The 24,040-nt window shown below is 36.9% G+C and overlaps 1 pseudogene; it reads right to left on the bottom strand.

The window, feature by feature from the left end:
* LOC139887960 (uncharacterized) overlaps window positions 1-13,215 on the bottom strand; it is a 51,200-nt pseudogene extending 37,985 nt beyond the window's left edge.
* Between the last annotated feature and the right edge of the window lie 10,825 nt (window positions 13,216-24,040).

The following is a 24,040-nucleotide window of genomic DNA, read 5'->3' on the forward strand; positions in this document are numbered from 1 at the left end:
AATTGTTCATTTTGCTTCAAAACTATAAAGTTCTAGTTTAAATTCATGCTAAAATGTTAACCATTTTTTACTTTGACCGACTTTCATTACCAAATTCGATTTTGACCCATTAATTGACGTTGACCGTTTAATTAAACGAAATTTTGGAAATCGGAACGGATTGCTCTTAATAATGATTAATCGGAGATTAATCGGCGAGTAATCGGGTTTTTTACAACACTGTATATATATATATATATATATATATATATATATATATATATATATATATATATATATATATATATATATATATAATGTAGTGGTGCAGAGGAATTAAGAAATCAACTCACACAGTAACCAATTTATCTTATTGCTAGCAAAGTCGTATAAACATAAAATGGGTATATATTAAAACAAACACAGTATAATTACCTAATAAACTATAAAGTAAAAAGTTGAGAAAGAATCATATAAACGTGGATTAAAGTTTAGCAGTCTTTCCTTTGTCCTAATTTACCGACAGTTTTAATATGAATATTATATCGTACCCCGTTGATAATTAGTGGCGAATAAAAGTTCTCGGAAAAATCCCTAATTTTTAGATTAACTATATTTATTTATTTTGGTCATTATAGTATAAGATTCGATCCTTAATTTGTTAAATATAAATTACATCAACTGTCTCTCTCATTTATGTGTAAAATATAAAAAGTGTTAAAACTTAACAAATAGTTCCTAAATACATTTTTAATAACCCTAAAATTTATAGAACTCATTTTCGTATCACCGTTTATTTTAAAATTACATAAGTTTGAATTTAACTCGCTTAATATCAATCGGAACATCAAACGAGTATTACAATCATTTAATATTTATTTTTTTAATATACTTTATTTATATATATATATATATATATATATATATATATATATATATATATATATATATATATATATATATATATATATATATATATATATATATATATATATATTTTAAATAATAATTATTATAATATCCTATTTTTATTTTAATTATAACAACAACATATAATACTTCAAATTGTAATTCGAATTATTATTTATATATACATACACACATACCTATTTACAATTAATTGTTCGTGAATCGTCGAGAGCAGTCGAAGGTCAATTGAATATATGAAACAGTTCAAACTTTTTGAGACTCAACCTTACAGACTTTGCTTATTGTGTCAAAGATAGTAAATCGTATCGAGAGTTTGGTTTAAAATTAGTCGAAATTTTCCGGGTCGTCACAGTACCTACCCGTTAAAGAAATTTCGTCCCGAAATTTGATCGTGGTTGTCATGGCAAACAATAAAAAATGTTTTCATGACGAATATGAGTTGATAAATAGAGTTTTATCATTATTGATTAATATAGATAAAACGATTCGATTATTCGAAGCGTACGAGTGAAGCTATCACAAAAGTGTGAAATGAGTAAATAGTGTTTCGTCAAATCTTTTGACGTAGATATGGTTGATTTCCAGAATTTACGGGATTTAGAGAAAATCGTTGAGATCTGAAAGATTTGATTCTTTGGTGAATAAAATCTCTTTAACTAAATGCGATTATCTGCCTTAAATTCTTTATCAGATATTTCACTATAAATTAACTTCTTCCGTTCCATTACCTTTATCACTCCTATACTCAATTTTCAAATTCAAAAGATTGTGAAAATGCTTAATCCAGTTCTGATTCTTGTCCTTATCCTTACTATCGCAACAATCATTCTCCTATTCCAACTTCCACCGGAGGAATCTGCTATATTCTACTTTGCCCTTGGGGTTATAGTATTTTTAATTCTCCCGTGTCTTTATGTTGCGATAAACATTGATATACACGGTTTGTAATTTATGTGTTGTTATCGGGCTTTATATTCTCCCTTATATTTCGGAGTTCTTTGCCTTTTTTTTATTCTCTTCTCGACCTCTAGTAAAGCGAGTAATGGTTCAGAATTCGTAAGTATAGAGTTTCGAATGATTATAGTATTCTAAGCAGAAAGGAATGTATTAGCACGATTTGATTTGTCAAATTACCAGAATCCCTGAGGATGGAACTATCAAGAATATATTTTCTTGATATGTTCAGAGGTTAAGTAGAATGAAAGAGTTATGTAACATGGTTCCTGATAAAGGTATGATCTGTGATCCTTTATCACGTTCCATTAGAAACTCAGCATGACTTACTGTAATATAATCACGTTGGCCGAACGTCATTATATTATACTAACACATGCTTCAATTCCCAACACTTCTCCACAATTCATTCATAATTTATACTTAGATTTTACAGAAGTTTCCAATATAATGGAATACAGAAAACACGAAGAGGTAAATAATTTCGGACAAGAATATTTATGAAAATATCCTCGGAAATATCGAAGATATTTATGATGATATTTTGGAATTTCTAAGTTCGAAAGTTGATGAAGAAAGATTTTTCGCAAGACTTTAACATGACTTCGGAGAATGATATACTCTAAAGATTTCATCGGATTCAGAATTACTTGAATTCTTTGAATATAGGGTTTGGTCCTTGTATTTGTCCTTGGTCTCATTAATGGTTAGCTCAATTCATCTTTCAGTACCAAATTTTCTATCGGGTGTTCCCAACACTCCATTTTTTTTATCATCACTTTTGGCCATTAAGACCATTTACTACATGCTGCTTCGTCAGCATTTTCAAATTTAATGGATCTGGATCATTGGTTATCAAACCGAGGGGTTTCAAGAGAATTGTGTTTTTAGATGATTAAACGCTGATGATAATATGGTGGAATATAAAAGGTTCTCTGGTAACAATAAATGAGCACGCATATATATCAAGGTTATAATAAGGTTGTTTTGAGTGAAAAGTCGAAGTTGACTTGCTGGAGCTGTGACAAAATTTGCTACTTTGAAAAAGAACTGCAAAGTTATTTTGGGTAATAATAACACTAAAGGAATTAGCACAACTATTTGTTAAACGTTTACTCAGTTTTCGAGAGATTTTCAGGTGCATAACTATATGCATAAATCTTTCCTTCAGTAGATGAAGTGCGGTTGGTTCATTCTCTTGATTGAGGTATTTTTAAGAATCATGAAAGGTTTGAATGCAGATTAAAATTGTCAAGGTACAAATGAGGTTTAAGATAAAATCAAGTGGCAAACTTGAAGAATTGTTTAGTTTCATATGTTATAATCAATATTTTAATTCATTTTTAATTGTCCAATGTTGATAGTCCAATAATCGGTTTATATATATATAATCTTAGAATTACCCCCACGACGTATTGTATACGTATTGTCTTTGCATCAACCCAGAGACGTATTGTATACGTATTGTCTTAGAATTAACTAAGACGTATTGTGTACGTATTGTCTTAGGATTTATCAAAATGTATTGTATACTTATTGTGTTAGGACGTACCAAGAATATTATTATACATATATACACTTTGTATACGTGTCCCGATATTTAAAGCGCGTAAAATAAATAACAGAAATTAAATAACGATAAATAAAATTACGATAAATAAATTGTGAATAATAAAATGTAATCAGTTAGCTAGGAACAGTTAACGTGGATTCTTAACAAAATTTCAATTAGTTAATTCGTTTGTTTCTAACAAATTTTATTTTGTCCAATGTTTTCTTCATTATGGCACTTGTTGGATTCTGATATGTCAAAATCCAAATATGAAATTGAATGAAAATGGTTATTCTGTGGTGAACAGATATGTATATCGGTGATTGCAGGTAGGATAGTAAATGACTGTTGAATCAGATTCGAAGAATGTACAATGTAACTTATTAATGTGAAATCTAAATATTCCTCGGGTATTACCTACCCGTTAAAATATTTTCACCATTAACAGTTTGTACAAAAGAATTTTTAATTACAATCTTTATGAAAACATATATACATATATATTTTCTTCAGATGTAATCATAGATTTAATGAGTTAATATGATATTAATCTCATTTGCTTTTCGAGTTGAGCTAGAATAAGTAATCTTTAAAACTATTAGGAACCACATATTCTTCGCAGAATATTAATGAAGTTATGGATCAATAATTCATCGGTTATTATTGTTGGTACTCCTTGGTATCTATGGTGCGTATGATAAAGATTGTGATGTTGAGGTGTGGGATGCGGATGTTGATGTTGGTACTGGTGCTGCTGGTACTGATGTTGATGGTACTGTTAGTGCCGGTGATGCTGCTGGTGCTTGTAAGTTTTGAACCAAATTCTCCAAGGTTAGCACTCGAGCTCGAAGTTCTTTACCTTCTTCTACTAACCCTAGTTGGTTATCAGTGTGAGGTAGAGATCGTATATCTTCTCTAGTTCCGTTAATGGTAGTCTCAAGACGAAAAATTCTCGCAAAAAGGGTATAAACGGTGTTGCGAAAAGGTTCGCCGGTGAGCGGGTCGAGTACTCTAAGGTTAGGCGGTAGATTCGGTTCATGATATGGAGTACCTTCTTCCCTTCTCCATAAGGTAAGTATGTTGCGTACTCACCCCCATTTTCTCCGGTAATCACGGTAGTTGATTGGTTGGTGTGCTCCCGTCACACTGTCTTCGGAGTCCGGGGAACTTGGACGATTCGTAGAGGCCATCTTTCGCGATCACAGAAAAATATTTTTGGTATGAAACGTTTAGTGACAGCAATTGATAGTTGGATGATATTCTCAATGCATAATATGCATAGATATATATATAGTACCAGGATTCCTTAAATTACGGAGAAATTTACGGGAGATATCAGGCAAGGTTTACCGAAATAGATACGCTAAGATATGAATTTATCTGTACACCATCTATGCAATAATTGCAATAAGAAGTGTTGAGACTGACAATGATAGGTGGATATTTTTCGACAAGAATGATAAGCAAAACTTTTGACATGCGGACCAGGTTCAAGTCTAGACTCATTAATATAACCTAATAACTACTAGGTCGAAGTCCAGACTTACTAATGCATCCTAACAACTCATAGTTAGTCACACTAATGCAAGACCTGGTTCGCTACGACCACCGCTATGATACCAACTGTAACAACCCGTCCTAATCCACCTGGACAAAGTCATCAACATCTGGTCCCATTGCGAGGTACTGACCTAAATATGCCATGAATGACTTCAAGTAATATCTTTAAAATGAGCAAATACACAGCGGAAGATTTCTTTCATACCTGAGAATAAACATGCTTAAAAGTGTCAACCAAAAGGTTGGTGAGTTCATAGGTTTATCATAACAATCATTTCAATATGTAAATAGACCACAAGATTTCCGTTTATAAATATATGTTCACTCGCAAGTGTATAAAAGTATTCTATAAGTTGTTGAGCGCTTCGGTAACCATACTTAACAATTAATGTGGCATATTCCCTTTATTATGAAATCTACCTACACTGTACCAAGTGTAGTAAAACGAAGTACTATGCAACCGTTTACGATACTAGAGCGACGCCCGGTTGGGGTGGTCAAACCCGATAGATCTATCAATAGGATTCGCGCTTACATGTTCTTCCAACATGTAAATATTAGTTACCAAGCTATTAGGGAAGATATGCAATGTGGTACAACTCAACGTAGAATATATTTTAAGTACTTATGTCTATTTCGTCAAACAGTTATAAAAGCAGCGCGTGTATTCTCAGCCCAAAAATATATATTGCAAAAGCAATTAAAAATGGAGCAAATGAAACTCACTCTACAATATTTTGTGGTAAAAATATTCATACAACGAATCTGAACGTAGGGTTGGCCTCAGATTCACGAACCTATATCATTTATATATATATTAACACATATAATTGTAATCGAACAAATTTACATATTAATAGTGATATAATTGATATCTTAATTATGTGTTTCATTAAAAATCTACTTAATTATATTTATTACTATTATAAAAATATTAATGTATTTATGTTATATGTAGTAAATATAGTTTTAAATAATTAGTAATTATTTGATAAAATAATATTGATAATAATAAATAAAAAGTTGTTTTATTTTATAATAATAATAACAAAAATGATAATTTATAAAAATGATACTTTTAAAAATTATTATATAAACGATAACTTTTAATAATAATGATAGTTTTAATGATAATAATAATAATAATAATAATAATAATAATAATAATAATAATAATAATAATAATAATAATAATAATAATAATAATAATAATAATAATAATAATAATAATAATAATAGAACTACCTCAAAGAATAAGTTCCAAAAAAAATAAGTGCCCTTGCCCGAACCCGCAACCTCACATTCACAGACACCACTCCTAACCATTTAACCACTCAACATTTTCTTGCAATTACACGTAGGTTTAATTATTTCATATGTACGTATTTATTTTTCATATATTCGCCTTCGATCTCGATCATTATTCCTAGTTTATCATCTCCTTCGCTTACCCATATCATCATCTATAATTTCACCACCTTATGTAATCATAGTCCTCCTTCGCATCCTCATTAGAACTCGACAGACTAGTAACCGTTGTAATAACTTACACGTGATTAATTCGGCCTAACACCAACTGATCTTTAGCCCACAATAAAATAAACTCACGGCTCGTTATAAGGTTGAATATGTGGCAGCCCAATATAAAATAAAAAGCCCGGCAGCAAAATGATCCATGAATAAAGTAAAACAAAATTTGGGAGTTGGAAAAGTGGGGTTTACTTGTTAACATGGTTGTCGGCCACCATGGGAAAGAGACACACAAAAACACTTTTGAACTACCACATTATCATATCCATTTTCATTGTGTCCGTGATAAAAAAAAACATGGGTTCAGTTTAAATTAGAAAACGAGAGCATGCAAGTGGTCTTCAATGGTGATGATTTATTTTTTTTTTTTTTTTACAGTAACATATACAAGCGAGTGAGTGATGTTTTGCAGCTGCGATGGAAACTGAATCGTGACAGTAACAGTTTTTGAGGAGGGTTATGTTGTGTTGGGAAATTACGGTCTCACTAATTTCCACCACCCAGCCCAACAATAATAGTAAAGAAATAAAAATAATACACAACACAAGATTTAACGTGGAAACTCCAAAACAGGAGAATAACCACCGGCCCCCAAAGAGAGAAAATACACTATATCACAAATTGTTACAATGATATAGACGACTCTCTTAAGCCAACTACACTCTTCAAAATATTTAACTAATACAACTCTCAAACAAGGGTAAGAAAGAAAGAAATAATCAAATACTTAAAGTGTATTGATTGGTGCAATTTGGAATGAAGACTTAGCCCCTCTTATATAACCAAGTCACTCACCCCTCACACTCCTCCCACCAATGTGGGATAAACATATCTTCTACTAGCCAAAATAAACCAACAAATCTCCACCTTTTGGATAGAAGAAGATAACCATGCTTCCACATTGCAAGGATAACCGATGTAGACGCTTCCTCGACGACAACTTCAAGATCCTCATCTTCATGCCGTTGACATTATCTCCCAAGAGACAAAACTTGCATCTTCATCGAACATTGTCTAAACCGACAATCATTGTCATCACAGACAATCATAACTCTTAACAAGAATTATCATACTCCACCATTAAGAGTATAGCACTTAGAATATCACATTCCAAGCATTTCACCTCGGCACATGTTGTTGAACAACCAGCTGAAACTTTATGGTGCAACTTTCCTGTTTGGCTTTCCCGAAAGTCCCATCAGCTACAACATCAGTTTCCACCACACAACCTGCATCAACGCCAAACCAATGCCCATGTGTAATTGTGGAACCGCTAACGAACATCCCTTTCCACGGTGGCGCGGACACACCATGAGGATGACGTGACTTCAGAGGAATTCGTCACTCTCCGTAACAACGGAGACAATGTTAGCGTCTTTGGAGCCATTTGCCGGATTAGCTCCACCGGGACAATTAACCCTTACATGTCCAGTCTTCCCGCACTTCCAGCATGTCAGATTCTTTCTAGAGTTTCTCTTCTGCCTATCCGAACACAACACTATCGTATCTCCTGATGAAGAGACCCCGTTACCTTCCAGTCTTTTCTCCTCGGATAGGAGCTTGCTAGTAACGTCTTCAAACTTCAGAGTTTTCTTCCCATACATCAAAATAGGTTTCATGTGTTCATAAGACGATGATAAAGATAATATCAACCTCAAAGCTTTATCTTCATCATCCGTTTTAACTCCAATAGCCTCCAGTTCTGAAACAATACCGTTAAGAATACTTAGATGATCTGAAATCTTTGAACCCCCATCCATACGCAGAGTATGAAATTGTTCTTTAAGACACAACCGATTTGAGATGCCCTTACCCTGGTACAACTTCTCTAGTTTAACCCAAAGCTCCTTTGTCGTTGATAACCCGTGCACATTTGCAAGCACGTTCTTCGCAAGACACAAACGAATCGCACTTGCTGCCCTCAAATCCATATCATCCCATTCTTCTTCATCGAACTTACTGCTAGAATCACTGCCAGGAACAAGGGTGGGTTTACCCTTCAAAGCCTTGTGTAAACCGGACTGAATCAACACATCCTTGACTTGAACCTGCCATAAGCCAAAATTGATCATCCCATCAAATTTCTCTACATCAAACCTCATTGGACTGAACTTCGACATCGTATCCGTATCCTATAAACAACACTTTCTCTAATTTTGCTCACGTTTCGAATAGCCAAAAGATGTAGCAGGTAGCCAGGACCCTTTAAATCGGAAATCCACAACTCGCCACTAACAAATCCAACTATTACTACGAATCAGAAAAAATATTGTCTAACCAGATACTCTATACGATCAATAGAACTCGTTTCTGATGTGGACGATCCACTCCCGTGGCAACCACAGAGCATACTCCGACTCCTATAACCAAGACCCCCGTCAAACCTAACGCTCTGATACCAGTTTTTGGGAAATTACGGTGTCACTAATTCCCACCACCCAGCCCAACAATAATAGTAAAGAAATAAAAACAATACACAACACAAGATTTAACGTGGAAACTCCAAAACAGGAGAAAAACCACCGGCCCCCAAAGAGAGAAAATACACTATATCACAAATTGTTACAATGATATAGACGACTCTCTTAAGCTAACTACACTCTCCAAAATATTTAACTAATACAACTCTCAAACAAGGGTAAGAAAGAAAGAAATAATCAAATACCTAAAGTGTATTGATTGGTGCAATTTGGAATGAAGACTTAGCCCCTCTTATATAACCAAGTCACTCACCCCTCACATCTTCCTCCCACCAATGTGGGATAAACATATCTTCTACTAGCCAAAATAAACCAACATGTTGTTGGGTATTATCGAATAGAGACAAAATCAAGTAGTAGCGAAGAAGTAGTAGAAGGTGGAGGTTATATGGTGGGGGTTTAGGGTGGAGGTGGCAGTTGATATGGTGATGGAAGGTGGCGGCGTGAGGTTGGTTCAAACAATAGTGAGTGATCGAACCGTGGGTCGTATCTTCCTTCATTACCCATAATATAGTCATCATCATCATGATACAAGTATAATTAACATTCCTTCTAAATGCTATCTCAAAGAGTTGTTTGTATGCACCAGAATCAAATTCGCTTATTTAGCAACATGTTTAAGATAGAAATATATCACATAAATGTCATTGGAGCTCCCACATAGCTTGATGCTCGACAAAGACAGTAACGAAAATAGTAACATGATTTAAAAGCTTCAAGTGAGAATGAAAGTTGGTTTAAGCAAGATAGTGGTGACTTTCATTGAAATAGAAGCAGAGAAGATATTTGATGATAATGGTAGAATTAAATAACAGAAAGGAAATAAGTGGGTATGTGTTTAAGAGATACAAGTTATATATATATATATATATATTCATGCTAGTGGAAATGATTAAAATAGGAAGCATCAATTAAATAGGGACACAAGACTAGTAGCAGTGTATATGCGTTTGTATATATAAAGATAGAGAGACAAATTGATCGAGCTGTAATAACTCTGTCACCAACTTCCTTCTCAATCGTGGACCCAGCTAAAGTGATATATATATATATATATATATATATATATATATATATATATATATATATATATATATATATATATATATATATATATATATATAATGTAGTAGTGCAGAGGAATTAAGAAATCAACTCACACATTAACCAATTTATTTTATTGCTAATAAAGTCGTATGAACATAAAATAGGTATATATTAAAACAAACACAGTATAATTACCTAATAAACTATAAAGTATAAAGTTGAGAAAGAATCATATAAACGTGGATTAAAGTTTAGCGGTCTTTCCTTTGTCCTAATTTACCGACAGTTTTAATATGAATATTATATCGTACCTCGTTGATAATTAGTGGCGAATAAAAGTTCTCGGAAAAATTCCTAATTTTTAGATTAACTATATTTATTTATTTTGGTCATTATGGTATAAGATTCGATCCTTAATTTGTTAAATATAAATTACATCAACTGTCCCTCTCATTTATGGGTAAAATATAAAAAGTGTTAAAACTTAACAAATTGTTTCTAAATACATTTTTAATAACCCTAAAATTTATAGAACTCATTTTCGTATCACCGTTTATTTTAAAATTACATAAGTTTGAATTTAACTCGCTTAATATCAATCGGAACATCAAACAAGTATTACAATCATTTAATATTTATTTTTTTAATATATTTTATTTATATATATATAGATATATAGATATATTTTAAATAATAATTATTATAATATCCTATTTTTATTTTAATTATAACAACAACATATAATACTTCAAATTGTAATTCGAATTATTATTTATATATACATACACACATACCTATTTACAATTAATTGTTCGTTAATCGTCGAGAGCAGTCGAAGGTCAATTGAATATATGAAACAGTTCAAACTTTTTGAGACTCAACCTTACAGACTTTGCTTATTGTGTCAAAGATAGTAAATCATATCGAGAGTTTGGTTTAAAATTAGTCGAAATTTTCCGGGTCGTCACACCAAGTCTAAAGGAAACCTCAAACCATCTCACGTTTTACGAACGTGTACTCCACACTCTCCGAATTCGTGTAACGTATCAATGATTCGAAAACACTTTCAACATAGTAATCCAATCCCTAAAATGAATGTTGGATCATGCTAAAATCACCAACAATTACTTATTTATCAAAATATAAAGGCTATGCACAACATGTAGCTGATTATGTGTTTAGATATTGAATCTAACCAGTCAGAAGTTACGAGAATAACAGGCAAACACATCTCATTTGCGCCTAAAGCTATCAATCTCCATATCAAACTGTCATGATACATAGATGCAGAAACTGATGAATTATCCAGCAACACAGCTTTTTTCAGGGCATCAATATTGTTTATTACCAACTTTGGCTGTTCCATAAGCAATAAACAAATAGATAGAAAACAAATAATCATCAGCATATGCATTAAAAAACTACAAGTTGTTTAGTAGTAGCAATTGGGGGCGTTTTTTGAATGAACAAATCACTGAAAACCTAAAAAACACAAAATTTGTTCAAATGTAGCTTTTCCCGAAAAAGTTCATTGGAATATAAAACCCAATTTTGTACAGGAGTAGTAGGTTAATAAAACAAACTTTGAATCATGATATCATATATAATTCAAAAGTTAGAGACTATTGTTAACTCAAATCAGAACTTGGGACTTGACAAAATAAGAACTTTAGATCAGTCTAACACAGAGTAGAAGCTCTTTATTCACATAATTGGCTTTGAATTTGGAGATGAATTCATATTGTCATCCACCTAGAATTGTAATATAGTCCGGTGGTTTTGCCCTAAAATATATCAAACACATCAAATGCATTGCCGTTTGCAATATCTATCAATTCATGGCACAGAGCATCATTCAAATAGTCGCATCAATTAAAGTTTAGATATTTAATTAGTAACTAAGCTTATCATAATTCAATTAGACCTGAAATTATTCAGCTTGAGAAGCTCCAGACAATAACTCCAACGACAAAAGAGGTCAGTCAGTATTCAGACAAACTTCTCGAAAACCCTCCAGTCTTGTTGAACCATGATCACCTCTTTAGCCAATTTCAAAGCAACTAATCCTTCCTTATGATCCAATCCCACTTCAACACTCTCTTGAGAATTTAATCGAACACTTAACGTGCATACTGCCTTATCCCACAAATCCACCAGATACTCCTTTTTCGACAAAGCCCGTTTCGCCAACCTCACATTCACCTTATCATTTTCACCAACTATCTGTTTCAAATTAGTATCCAAATTATGCCATTTACCCAGTGTTCTTACAATCTGGTGACAACTAATAGTTCCTAATTCCAAACCTTTTTCAACCATGGATTCTAAACACTCCTCGAGCTGCATTCGAAGTGTTGGTAAAGCAGGTTCCAATCGGTAGTCGTGTTAGTGGTGATGGTCAGGGGCGGAGCCAAGATTTCACAATAAGGGTGGCTCACTCGAGAATTAGATGATAACCACAATAATAAAGTGTCATATTGAGATAAGTACACAACGATGACCATTTTATATAAAAAAATACAAGTTAAACCAAATACATAAGTGATGTCAAAAACAATATGCAAAAACTAAACAAATTTTGCTCACGCCAAGCCATATTTTTCACGAAATAACCTGTCAATAGTAATAGTTACAAAGTTGAAATTAGTTAAATATTAATAAACATATGGTAAAATATAGTATATTAAAGGAATTGTACCTTGTGTGGTATAAGTTGGACACGTCGACGTTTTTGAGAAGAAATTGCATCAACTATCTCATCCGTAGTAAAGATATCAGCAATGACTCTTTCAATATATAGTAGCAAACAACTTTTCAAAAAGTCATCACCCATGCTACAACGAAGTCTAGTGTTCACAATTTTAATTGCTGGGAAAGCTCTTTTACTTGTTGCAGTTGAAATTGGAAGAGTTAATATAAGATGGATCAACTTGTCAAACAGCGGATAGACTTCGTTCTTCCCAGTTTCTTGTAGGCCTCTACACAACTCTGCAATCGTACTAGTCTTTTTTAATTGTGGATGATTAGGCACATCTAGCTCATAATGTTGCAAATATCAAATTTATTGAAGGGCTTTTTAGGGTCAACAGCAGCAAAGAATACCTCAACTCGATAATGATGCTCAACAGCCACATTGTCTTCTTTAGAATGAGAACGAATTACGTCTTTGTAACTTCGAGACATTTTAGGGACTCGAATATTATCACCCTCACAAAAAGAAACAACTTTAATCAGAAGTGATTCTCATCCTTGATCTATTAGATTTTGAATTAATGTCTTTGTAGTGGAAACCAAAGATAAAGCATTAACGATATCTTGAGATTTACGTTGAAAAGCTTGACAAAGCTTATCGGTTTTCTTCATTATTTTCTTCATCAAGTGCATAACAATAACAAAATCAAATGACATTAAGTGCGTGAGAGCAAAAGAAGCATCACCTTTTTGAGGGAGGCTTAAGAAAAATAATTAATCAAAACCTATTAATTTTTCATTGCAATTAGGCCCATTGGGGGATGCTGAGCATCCCCCTGTCCGCTCCCTGGCTCCGCTACTGGTGATGGTTGCATATTGGGCGATTCAATGAAGTCAGTTTATTTATGTTGGATTAGATCATGAAGCCCATTGGGCTTTAAACTAAGACTATTGCTAACTGGGCCGACTTTATCACACAAAATCATGTGTTATCCTTATTTTTTGAAAATTGTAAATTTATTCCACTCCACACAAGACGCAAAGGGATTCTTGTGTCTTTTGTGTCACCCTACAAGCAAGTTAGATCTCACTAACTTCTAACCACGACTCGAAAATGACCTTCACGCAAACCCTAAGCGCAAGAAGAAGGTATCGACTTCCATTTTGCAGCATGTTGCACTATAAGCATGCTCAGTGGCGATTCTAGGATGCAAATTCAATGGGGTCTTATACAATTTGAGTGATACATTGTAATTTTTTTTCTAAAGAGTGACTATTGACTTTCATAAAAATCACTAATTTTAAAAATATATGGGGTCTTATCTATAAATTTAGTGGTGTCCTATAATATGTTATTAGTATTTTATACATATATAAAAAAATTTAATGGGGTCCTTTGACCCCACTTGCTGCCATATAGAGTCGCCATTGAGCATGCTCGATCCCTCTAACTTTTAAATGTGAAACGTAAAATATAACACAAACATAAATGTGAAACCAATAATTGTAAAAGATAAAAGGTAAAACATATCGTAAACGTTTATGCAAGACATAAAAGAAAAATCTAAATGTTAATGTAAGCATAAACGTAAAATGTAGATATTCACATTTTAGAGACGCTTTACATTTTATATGCACGTAAAACGTAAATGTATACAAGTAACAATAAACAACAAAAAACAATATGCAAAACATGCAACTCATGATCCTTGCGTCTTGTGTATTACGTCTTACCACTTTTTTCTCTTTATTCAAATTATTAGATCTCGCAAAAGGGTGATTTGTTTGAATCTTAATTCTGCAACCCTTCTTTGATATTTATATATCGTTCAGATATAAAATATTGCTTATATTGTTTTACTCTATAATATACTCCGTAATTCTTCAAAACCTACTTTGTAGAATCACCTCTCATATTTACACGAGCATGAGCATTTGACTTTAGTGCGATAGAGTGGGTTTAAGAATCAGTGACTACAAACTTACTTTGTAGAATCACCTCTCATATTCAAATTTACAATTCCGATGAAATTCTGAACAAATTTCGATTGCCTCAATTGAAATTGGTCACTTAAATACTATATTACTTACTCATCGAGTAGATTAATCATCTGATTGTTTAAATTTCTTGCGGATCCAAATTCCAATCGAGTTTGCACGACTATCGGAGATTAAACAAGTGGATCCAACGTTTTCTCTCCCACATATTTGCACTCAAATTATTATTTCGGGTAAAATAATAGGTTTGATCACCAATAGATGATAAGGTAATAATTACTAATTGTACGAGCTCTAGCAACTTTTTAGGACATCAAAACTTAAACAATTCAAACTTCACTTGCAAAACTCATTTTCATTAAGTTGGAACTTCTAACAATATTAAGACATAATTACGCCGGTCATCCCTCAATTTGTAATCACATTTTACAAGTTGTCCTTAATCTTTCTTTTTTTGCCTGACTCGTCTCTGAAGTAGTACAATTTAATGCTGGTTGTCCCTCCTTCTAACAGACGTCTAAATTTTTCGTTAAACTAAAGCATGTGTCAGACAGGTGAGGGTATCCTTATCATTTTAGTTTTGTTCTTCCCTTTTCATTTCTTCTCCACCTTTATTTCTTCATCCTTCCCATAATAATAAACCTAATTCAGAAACCCTAAACTTTGATCTACCCATAGGCAGCCTACACATAATATTGTTAACTAGAGTATTAAAGATCATATTCAATTGTCATCATCAGATTATAATAAGATTACTAAATAATGTCATCGATCATGTTCAACAGCTACAGCCACGATTCAATCGTATTAAAGCATAAAAAAACAAAAAAAAAACAATAACATTACTACAAATCGAAGACACCCCGATCTAATTTATAATGAAAAACACAAAATTGTTCAACTTCAAGAATGTAGAACGAGAAAAATGTAGAACATAAAATTATTCGAACACAATGAAAAATTTGTGTTTGAACTCAGAATGCAGAAAAACAAAATTGTTCGAATTCGAATTTGTAGAACATAAACTTGTTCGAACATACACAAAATTGTTTGAATTGAGCTTTTTTGTTCGACTTCAGGATTTGTAGAACGAAAACAATGTGATTTCATATGCATCGCCTAATTGTTCAACCAACTTCAAAATTATTCGCACGTGTCATTTATTGTTCGACTTCATAGTTCTTTGAATTCTCTCCAATCAAGTAGTTCTCAATGGTTCATTTCAATATATATATATATATATATATATATATATATATATATATATATATATATATATATATATATATACCACAACCCGCATGCGCATTGTATACGTATGCGGTAATCGTTAGCATGCGTATGCATGTACTTCGTATGCGGTATGCGGCATGCGGTGGCGCGTTGAAAGCCTTTGTTCTCGGTACGGCGGTTACTTGATCATCAAGTCGAGATCTTTTCCATAATTACATCTGTGATTCGGGGGAGTTTGTTATGGAAGAGATTACCATTATCTCGGACGGTTCTAGAACTAGGGCTTGCCTATATATACTAACCCTAATTATCATTCGAGGGACAATCACGTTACGTAGCCATCGTTTACTCAACTTACGTAACCAGCATCATCATCTTTCATCTTCTCAAGGTTAACAGGTTAGTTCCTTATTAACTAGCACCTACAACCTTACATGGGGCCTTCAGATCAATGAACGTTATCGAAGGTGGACTTAATCACTTAGCCACCCCGCCGACATCATCATGTCGGCCAGGGTTATTCACTGTAGCCGGACCGGAGAGCTAAGTTCTAAGATCCTTAACCCCCCCTTTAACGTATTGAATGTGTATATAAACCTCTCGGAAAATATACGTATGATCAAGTGGTGCTTTCATTGAGAGTCGAACTAATTCAAGACGAGTTTAGTTGTTTTTTCTATTAAAGTTTTGAATTATAAGGCTCATTATTTACAAAATTTCTGAATTTTTTGTTTCCTTAACAGTGTTATGGCTTCCGAAGGATCATCGGAACGTACTCAAACCGACAATCAGAATACGTCGTCTGGTAATCAGCAGACGCAAGCTATGACTTCGGGGGCGGGAATCACGCTTTACCCTCCTCCTATATCCGGCGAACATTTTCAGAGGTATAAGCCGATATACCCGGATGGAATCACACCGCCAAGGGCAAACTCGCCAGTCACAACTACAAGGCTGGATTTTTCCGCAGTGGATCCAAGGGTTATCTCTGTAGGCACGGGCGGAGAGACTATGGGGTCGCATGTGGTATTTTGCAGCCAGATGCCTATCTACAGCACTACGGTTTCAATCCCCCTGCAGACACAGAGTGGTCAGTAAAATTCATCGTTTACACCGTTGCAGCCTTGGCAGCCGCCGCGTCCAGTTTCACAGTTTCTAACCCCTGCGGATGCACAAGCTTTGCTTAATAGTTGGGGATTCGGTGTTATTCCAGACGCAAACTCTCATTGGACGCCAGTAACTGCGGAACAGCAAAGCACTGCGCGTACGATAGGGCTATTAACACCATATCCTCAGGTCTCGCAGATATCTGCGCCACAGGTTTCGGTTCCTTTGCAACTACCTGTATACTCTACGCCAGCAAGTCTTCCTTCTTTTCCAATGCAACAGCCTTAGTTATACCCGCAGACGCCGGTGCAACCTTGGCAAAATATTCAGGGACAGGCAAATCTTGCAGGTCAATTTATGCAGGCCGCACCTCCTGACATGGTTCACTTATTTTCACAACTTGACTTTGTTCAGGATATGATGAAGCGTTTCTTTGCGGGGTTAAAAGGGGACCATGTTAAACCACCTTTTGAGCTCTCAACCACTTTTGATAAATTTCCTCCGCATATAACTGCATATCCATTTCCATCAGCGCCAAAGATACCTCACACGTTGGGAACTTACAATGGCTTAACTGATCCAGATGACTTCCTCCAGCATTTCGAAGGCGCAATGCGCACCCAAGGTTGGGTGGATCCGGTTGCGTGTCAGATATTTTCCATGACGCTGCAGGGCATTGCCCGCGAATGGTTTAATAAACTCCCAGCAAGAAGCGTATCCGGGTTCATGGATCTGCGGACGAAGTTCTTGCTGCAGTATCAGAATCAGAGGCCACGCAAACGCACTCATATCGAATGTCACGATATTGTGCAGAAACCCAAGGAATCTTTGGGTGAATTTCTCACAAGGTATACTAATGAGTGCCTGCGCATACCAGATCTTAAGCCAGAGCAGCAGATTTCTGGGCTCATACATGGTATAAGTTCGGAACGCCATCCAACGTTGGTAAAGCGTTTGCGCCACACGGTGCCAACAACATATGCTGAAGCGCTTAATGAATGCCATGATTATATGCGGAGTGGTGAAGATAATGACGTTCCGACAGCTAACTCACGCAATGAAAGGAAAGATGATGATGATCGTTCGCGTGATCAAAATTGCGGCAACAGCTCTCGCGGAAGATACCCTAGTGGTGGTCCTATAAGAAATGACAAAGGACGAACAAGTAGTGGTAATTATCTAAACAATAATCAGCGCGGCATTAATAATCAGAACTATGCGCTGCTCAAAAGCCTGTCTAAGACACCAAAAGAAATTTTGGCAACCTAGCCAGTCTGCGCAACCTTTGCGGTTCCAACCGCTAACAGAATTTGGTAAGCGGGATAAAACAAAGTATTGCGAGTTCCACGATGATCACGGTCATGACACCAATCGGTGTAAAAACTTAATGGAACGAGTGCTGGAAGCGCTGCGCGCAGGAAAGTTGGATCACCTGAAACCACCAAAGAAGGATAAGGGAAAAGCTGCGGAAGAGGGGTCAAAGGCTAAAACTTTATAATGGCAAAAGGTAGATAAACCCAAAAACGCCGATATGACCATCAACATGGTTGACGCAGAGAAAGTTATCCAGCGAAGGAAATACAACGACTCTCGGGATTGGGAACTACTCCCAATCACTTTCCCTCCTGTAATGTCAATCGGCACGGTTAACGAGCCTATTATCATCAAGGGTCGCATTCCTAATTGTGGAATACATATTAAGCGCATGCACGTTGACACCGGAAGTGGAGTTGATATTATGTATGAGCATTGCTATCGTTTCCTTCCCGCAGTAGTTAAAGCACAGTTACGCCAACCCGATATTACGCTATCAGGCTTCTTTGGAGAAAGCTCATGGCCGTTGGGACGGATAGAGCTAATAGTAGAGCTTGCGGATGATAAGAATCTGCAGTTAGTCAGACACGAGTTAGTTGACTTTTATGTGGTTCGTTCGACTTCGCGTTTTAATGCGCTACTAGGGAAAACTTCATACAGCGTTTTAACATTATACCATCGGTGGTGCATGGCTTGATTAAGTTTCCTACAATGGGAGGAATTGCCACGATTGCGTCACATCAAAAAACCGAGTTATGTGGCTCAGTTATGCCTGCAAGCATTCCTAGCGTGGGAGAACAACTTGCAAGCAGTACGGTCATAGCTAACCGTTTGCATCCGGATAAGCGAATCAAAATCGGCGCAGGCTTGTCAGCCGAAACTAAGGCCAAATTGCATGGAATATTATCCGCTAACGCGGATGTTTTCGCATGGCATGAATCAGACATGACTCGGGTTCCGCGTGATATCGCGGAACATAGGTTGAATGTTAATCCATCACTCACGCCCGTTAGACAAAAGAAGCGTATATGGCTCTTGAGCGCAGTGATTGGTTGTGCGCAGAGGTAGATAACCTTTTCAAAGCGAACATTTTGCGGGAAGTGAGGTACTAGACATGGGTTGCTAATCCTGTGTTGGTGAAGAAGGCTGACGGTAATTGGCGGATGTGTGTCAATTTTAAGGACATTAATAAAGTGTGTCCCAAGGACAACTACCCTCTCCCAGAGATAGACTGGAAGGTAAAATCATTATCAGGTTTTCGGTACAAGTGCTTTCTGGATGCATACAAGGGTTACCACCAAATTTTAATGGCTGCGAAAGATGAGGACAAAACTGCTTTTCATACGCCGCAGGGTATTTATTGTTATATGAAGATGCCTTTCGAATTAAAGAACGCAGGTGCAACCTATCAGCGCGTAATCGACGCAGCCTTCAAGCACCAAATTGGTAGAAATCTTGAAGCGTATGTCGATGACTTGGTAATTAAAAGTAACACCGAAGAAGAAATGCTCGTGGACATCCTAGAAACGTTTGCGTCTTTACGCAGGATCAACATGAAGCTCAACCCGCTTAAGTGTAGTTTTGGGGAAGAGGAAGGTAAGTTTCTAGGCCACGTGGTGACGGCGCGAGGAATCAAGGCGAATCCCAAAAATATTGAGGCCATTGATAGTTTACCATCTCCAAGAACAAAGTAGGATGTGCAGAGCCTAACAGGGAAGCCCGCGGCGATTACGCAGTTTCTGTCAAAAGCCGCAGAGAGGCAGCTGCCATTCTTCAATACTTTGAAGAATTGTTTAAAGAAAAAAGACTTCGTATGGACTCAGGAAGCAGAATCAGCTTTTCAGGAGATGAAGAAGGTGCTTGCTGAATTACCAACACTTACTGCGCCAATAGCAGGCGAAACGCTCACGATGTACCTTGCGGCGTCCAAAGAGGCTGTCAGCTCGGTCCTTATTGCAGATCGCGGAAAGGTAATGCATTCTATTTTATTTATACGTGAATTATTTATTTCGTGGTCAAATAACACTGAGGTTTTCTCAGACGCAAATGCTAGTCTACTTCGTAAGCAAGACGCTGATAGCAAGCGAAGTAAACTATTCACCAATTGAGAAGCTAGTGTATGCGCTAGTTCACACAGCGTGACGTTTACGTCGGTACTTTCAAGCGCACCCAGTTGTAGTTCTAACCGATCAGCCGATCAAACAGGTTGGTAACTACCTAACTTGCGACAATGTCCGGGAATACCGCATTGACTAACGCAGTAATTTTTCTTTCAGGTGCTATATAAGCCTGAGATTTCTGGCCGAATGGCTAAGTGGGCAGTCGAGTTAGGAGAACACGAAATAAATTTTTCCTCGCGAAGCACGGTTAAGGGTCAAATATTTGCGGATTAACTAGCAGAATTGCCTGCGGATGTTGAGGCATCGGCTGGGTGTAAGGATGCGCCTGCACCACCTTTGTCACCATGGGAGTTATACACCGATGGTGCCTGCAACGCAGCTGGCGCGGGTGCAGGTGTAATTTTAACTGGCCCAGATGGCGAAGAGCACACATATGTGTTGCGGTTCAATTTCGCTGTTACGAACAACGGAGCAGAGTATGAGGCTTTGTTAGCAGGTATGCGTATTGCGTATAAATTAAATGTTAAAATTCTGCACGCTTATGTGGATTCAAAGCTGGTATGCAGTCAAGTCAGCGGAGAATTTGAAGCGCATGACATAGCCATGCAGCAATATTTATCACTTGTTCTTAACCTCGCTGACCAATTTGAGGCTTTTCAAATCTCTCACGTAATGCGGGGGCAAAATAAGAAGGCGGATGCGCTTAGCAAATTGGCTGCTTTGGCCTTTGATCATCTGGGGAAGAAAGTTCTTATAGAAGAACTACATGCAAAATCCTTTGTTATGATACCTTTAGTGGCACCCGTTGAGGAATCCAGCTTAACGTAGATGACACCCATCATTGCTTTTCTGCGGGACGGCACCTCACCTACGGATTCCGTTGATGCAAAGAAAGTCCGCATTAAGGCACCGCTGTATGCCCTTGAGGGTGACGTCCTATATCGAAAAAATTATTTAGGGCCGCATTTAAGGTGCGTTGGTCCGAAAGAGGCGGAGGAAGTTATACGCGAGGTGCATGAGGGTGCATGCGCTCCTCATTCGTGGCACAGGACTATTGTGTCAAAAATTATGCGGCTAGGTTATTATTGGCCCACTATGTACGCAAATACAGCGCGCATAGTTAAACAATGAGAATCTTGCCAAATACATGCACCTATCAGCAGAGCACATGCGCATCCAATGATCTCAGTCTCATCACCATGGCCATTCTGCAAATGGGCGATTGACTTAGTCGGACCATTTTAAAAGGGCCGAGGTAATATTGTCATTTATTTTATACCATATGCTACTTATATCAATATCTTACGCATACTCTGCACACTCAGGAAATATCAAATTCTTGATTGTTGCAATTTACTACTTCACGAAGTGGGTTGAAGCACGACCGAAGGCAACAATTTCAGGAAAACGGGGGCAAAATTTTGTATGGGAAAACATTATCTGTCGGTTCGGCATACCAATCGAAATCGTTAGTAATAGGTACGCAGTTTGCAGGGGACCCTTTTCACAGTTGGTGCGCGAAGCTTAATATTAAGCAAACTTTTACATCCGTTGCGCATCCGTAGGCGAATGGCCAGTGCGAAGTCACCAACAGGGATATAGTGGAATTAAAGCTAGATTGGGCCATGGTCGCATCGTTTGGGTAGACGAACTACCAAAGGTTTTATGGGCGCATAGAACAACACCCAAAGCGAGCACTGGAGAGACTCCGTTCAGTTTGGTTTATGGGTCAGAAGTTGTTGTACCCGTAGAGATTGGGGTACCAACATTCCGCATACAGGATTTCGACGAGCAGAAAAACTCAGAAGCTTTGGGGGGAAATCTTAATTTGCTGGAAGAACACAGACTCTCTGCGGCGATAAACGAAGCCAATAATAAGCCAAAAATTTCAAAGTACTATAATCAGCGTGTGCGTTCGCGCTCTTATAAGTGCGGGGACTTAGTTTGGCGTTAGAATGACGCAAGTCATGCGGAAGATACGGGGAAATTGGGCCCCCGTTGGAAGGTCCATACAAGGTAGTGGGAGCAACCAACACCGGGGCATACCATCTCGCAACATTAGATGGGAAACCTGTGAAACGCACTTGGCACGCGACGTTGTTGAAAAAATATTATATGTAGCTAGACGGACCTGATCACTCCAATATATTTTAGCGCATTATTTTTTCTATGTAATTTCCGTCCGTTTGGATGTGTCGCGGTTGTAATCATGATTAATGCCAATTAAAATATTTACTTGCGCATACTTTAGTTGTATATATCTCTTTTTGTATGCGGTTCCTGCCTACTTAAGGGGAGTCCTCTAGCCCCCGTGCGGCAAAAGCCTGTTTGGTTACAAGGCTAGACACTAACGGCAGGTGAAGGGAATTGGTTTTCCCCTAACCAAGCGCCACGCAGACTAGATGGCTGCCAAGTCGACTTAAAAATACAAGCATTGGTTTGCTTGTGCGTAATTACTCTCGCATTGGTTTGCTTGAGGAACTCTTAAGTATAAAAGCATTGGTTTGTTTTTAGTTGCGTTGCTTACCATACAGCTAAAGTGCACCTCTAGCACATGACAAAGCAATAACGCAGTAGCTTTTGAGTCTAAACTGTTAAAGGTAAAATTGCTAAAGTATTGGTTTATTTTAACCAGTACCTGCGTATGCGCACGAGTTTTGGTTAACTGTGCGCATGGGCATGCAGTTCATCCTTTGTTTTGATTCGCGATATATTAATAATTTATACATAGCGCATGCATAACACAAAAATATATAATACAATTAAAGTTATTACAGATAATAATTGTTTCAAATTCCTGCCTAACACGGGACTTAGGGCTCAAAAATTAAACTTACAATTGCCAACCTAAGCATAGGACTTACGGCGCAAACAGTTAAGTGTTACAACTAAAAATCTTCCTTAAGAAAGCCATCAAGCGACATATTCGGATCCGCAGCAAAAGTGTTTTTTAAGGGGATTGGGATGGACGTGATGACCTCTTCGGCTTCAAGGAGCACCGCGGCTGTACCCTCCTTCAAATTTTTCAGCACAATGTGGGGGTACGGTGGCGTCAGACCGCAACCTTTGATAACCTCCAGCATCACCTTGTTGATTTCATGGTCCTTCACCGCATCAACATAGGCATTGAACTTTTCGGATACAGGCCCCGAGTCCATCACCTTTTGCGCAATGGCAGGAAGGGCGGTGCGAAGCTTTAACAAATCTGCCTCTGCTAGCTCACGACCAGTCGCCGCGTCATCCATTTCCCTACGCACCTTCTCTAGCTCCACCCGCAGGCGCTCAGTCTCCCCCTTCGCTTGATCAACCGCCCCAACCAACTCGCGGTTTTTCTTCCTTTCACCAATCAATGCGGTTTTTGTTTCCGCCGCAGTCACCTCCACCGCCTTGCGCGCTTTTTCAGCGGCATCCCTGTCTTTTTTGACCTGATCAACACCCGCTTGCAGTAACCCTAGCTCGGTTTCTTTCCGCAAGGCTACTTGGTATAAGTTAGTGGCACGGCGGGCCTGATCCGCAAACATACCAAAGAAAACAAGGCCGTTCTG

This window comes from Rutidosis leptorrhynchoides, chromosome 2, assembly GCF_046630445.1.
Source record: "Rutidosis leptorrhynchoides isolate AG116_Rl617_1_P2 chromosome 2, CSIRO_AGI_Rlap_v1, whole genome shotgun sequence".
Classification (NCBI taxonomy): Eukaryota; Viridiplantae; Streptophyta; class Magnoliopsida; order Asterales; family Asteraceae; genus Rutidosis; species Rutidosis leptorrhynchoides.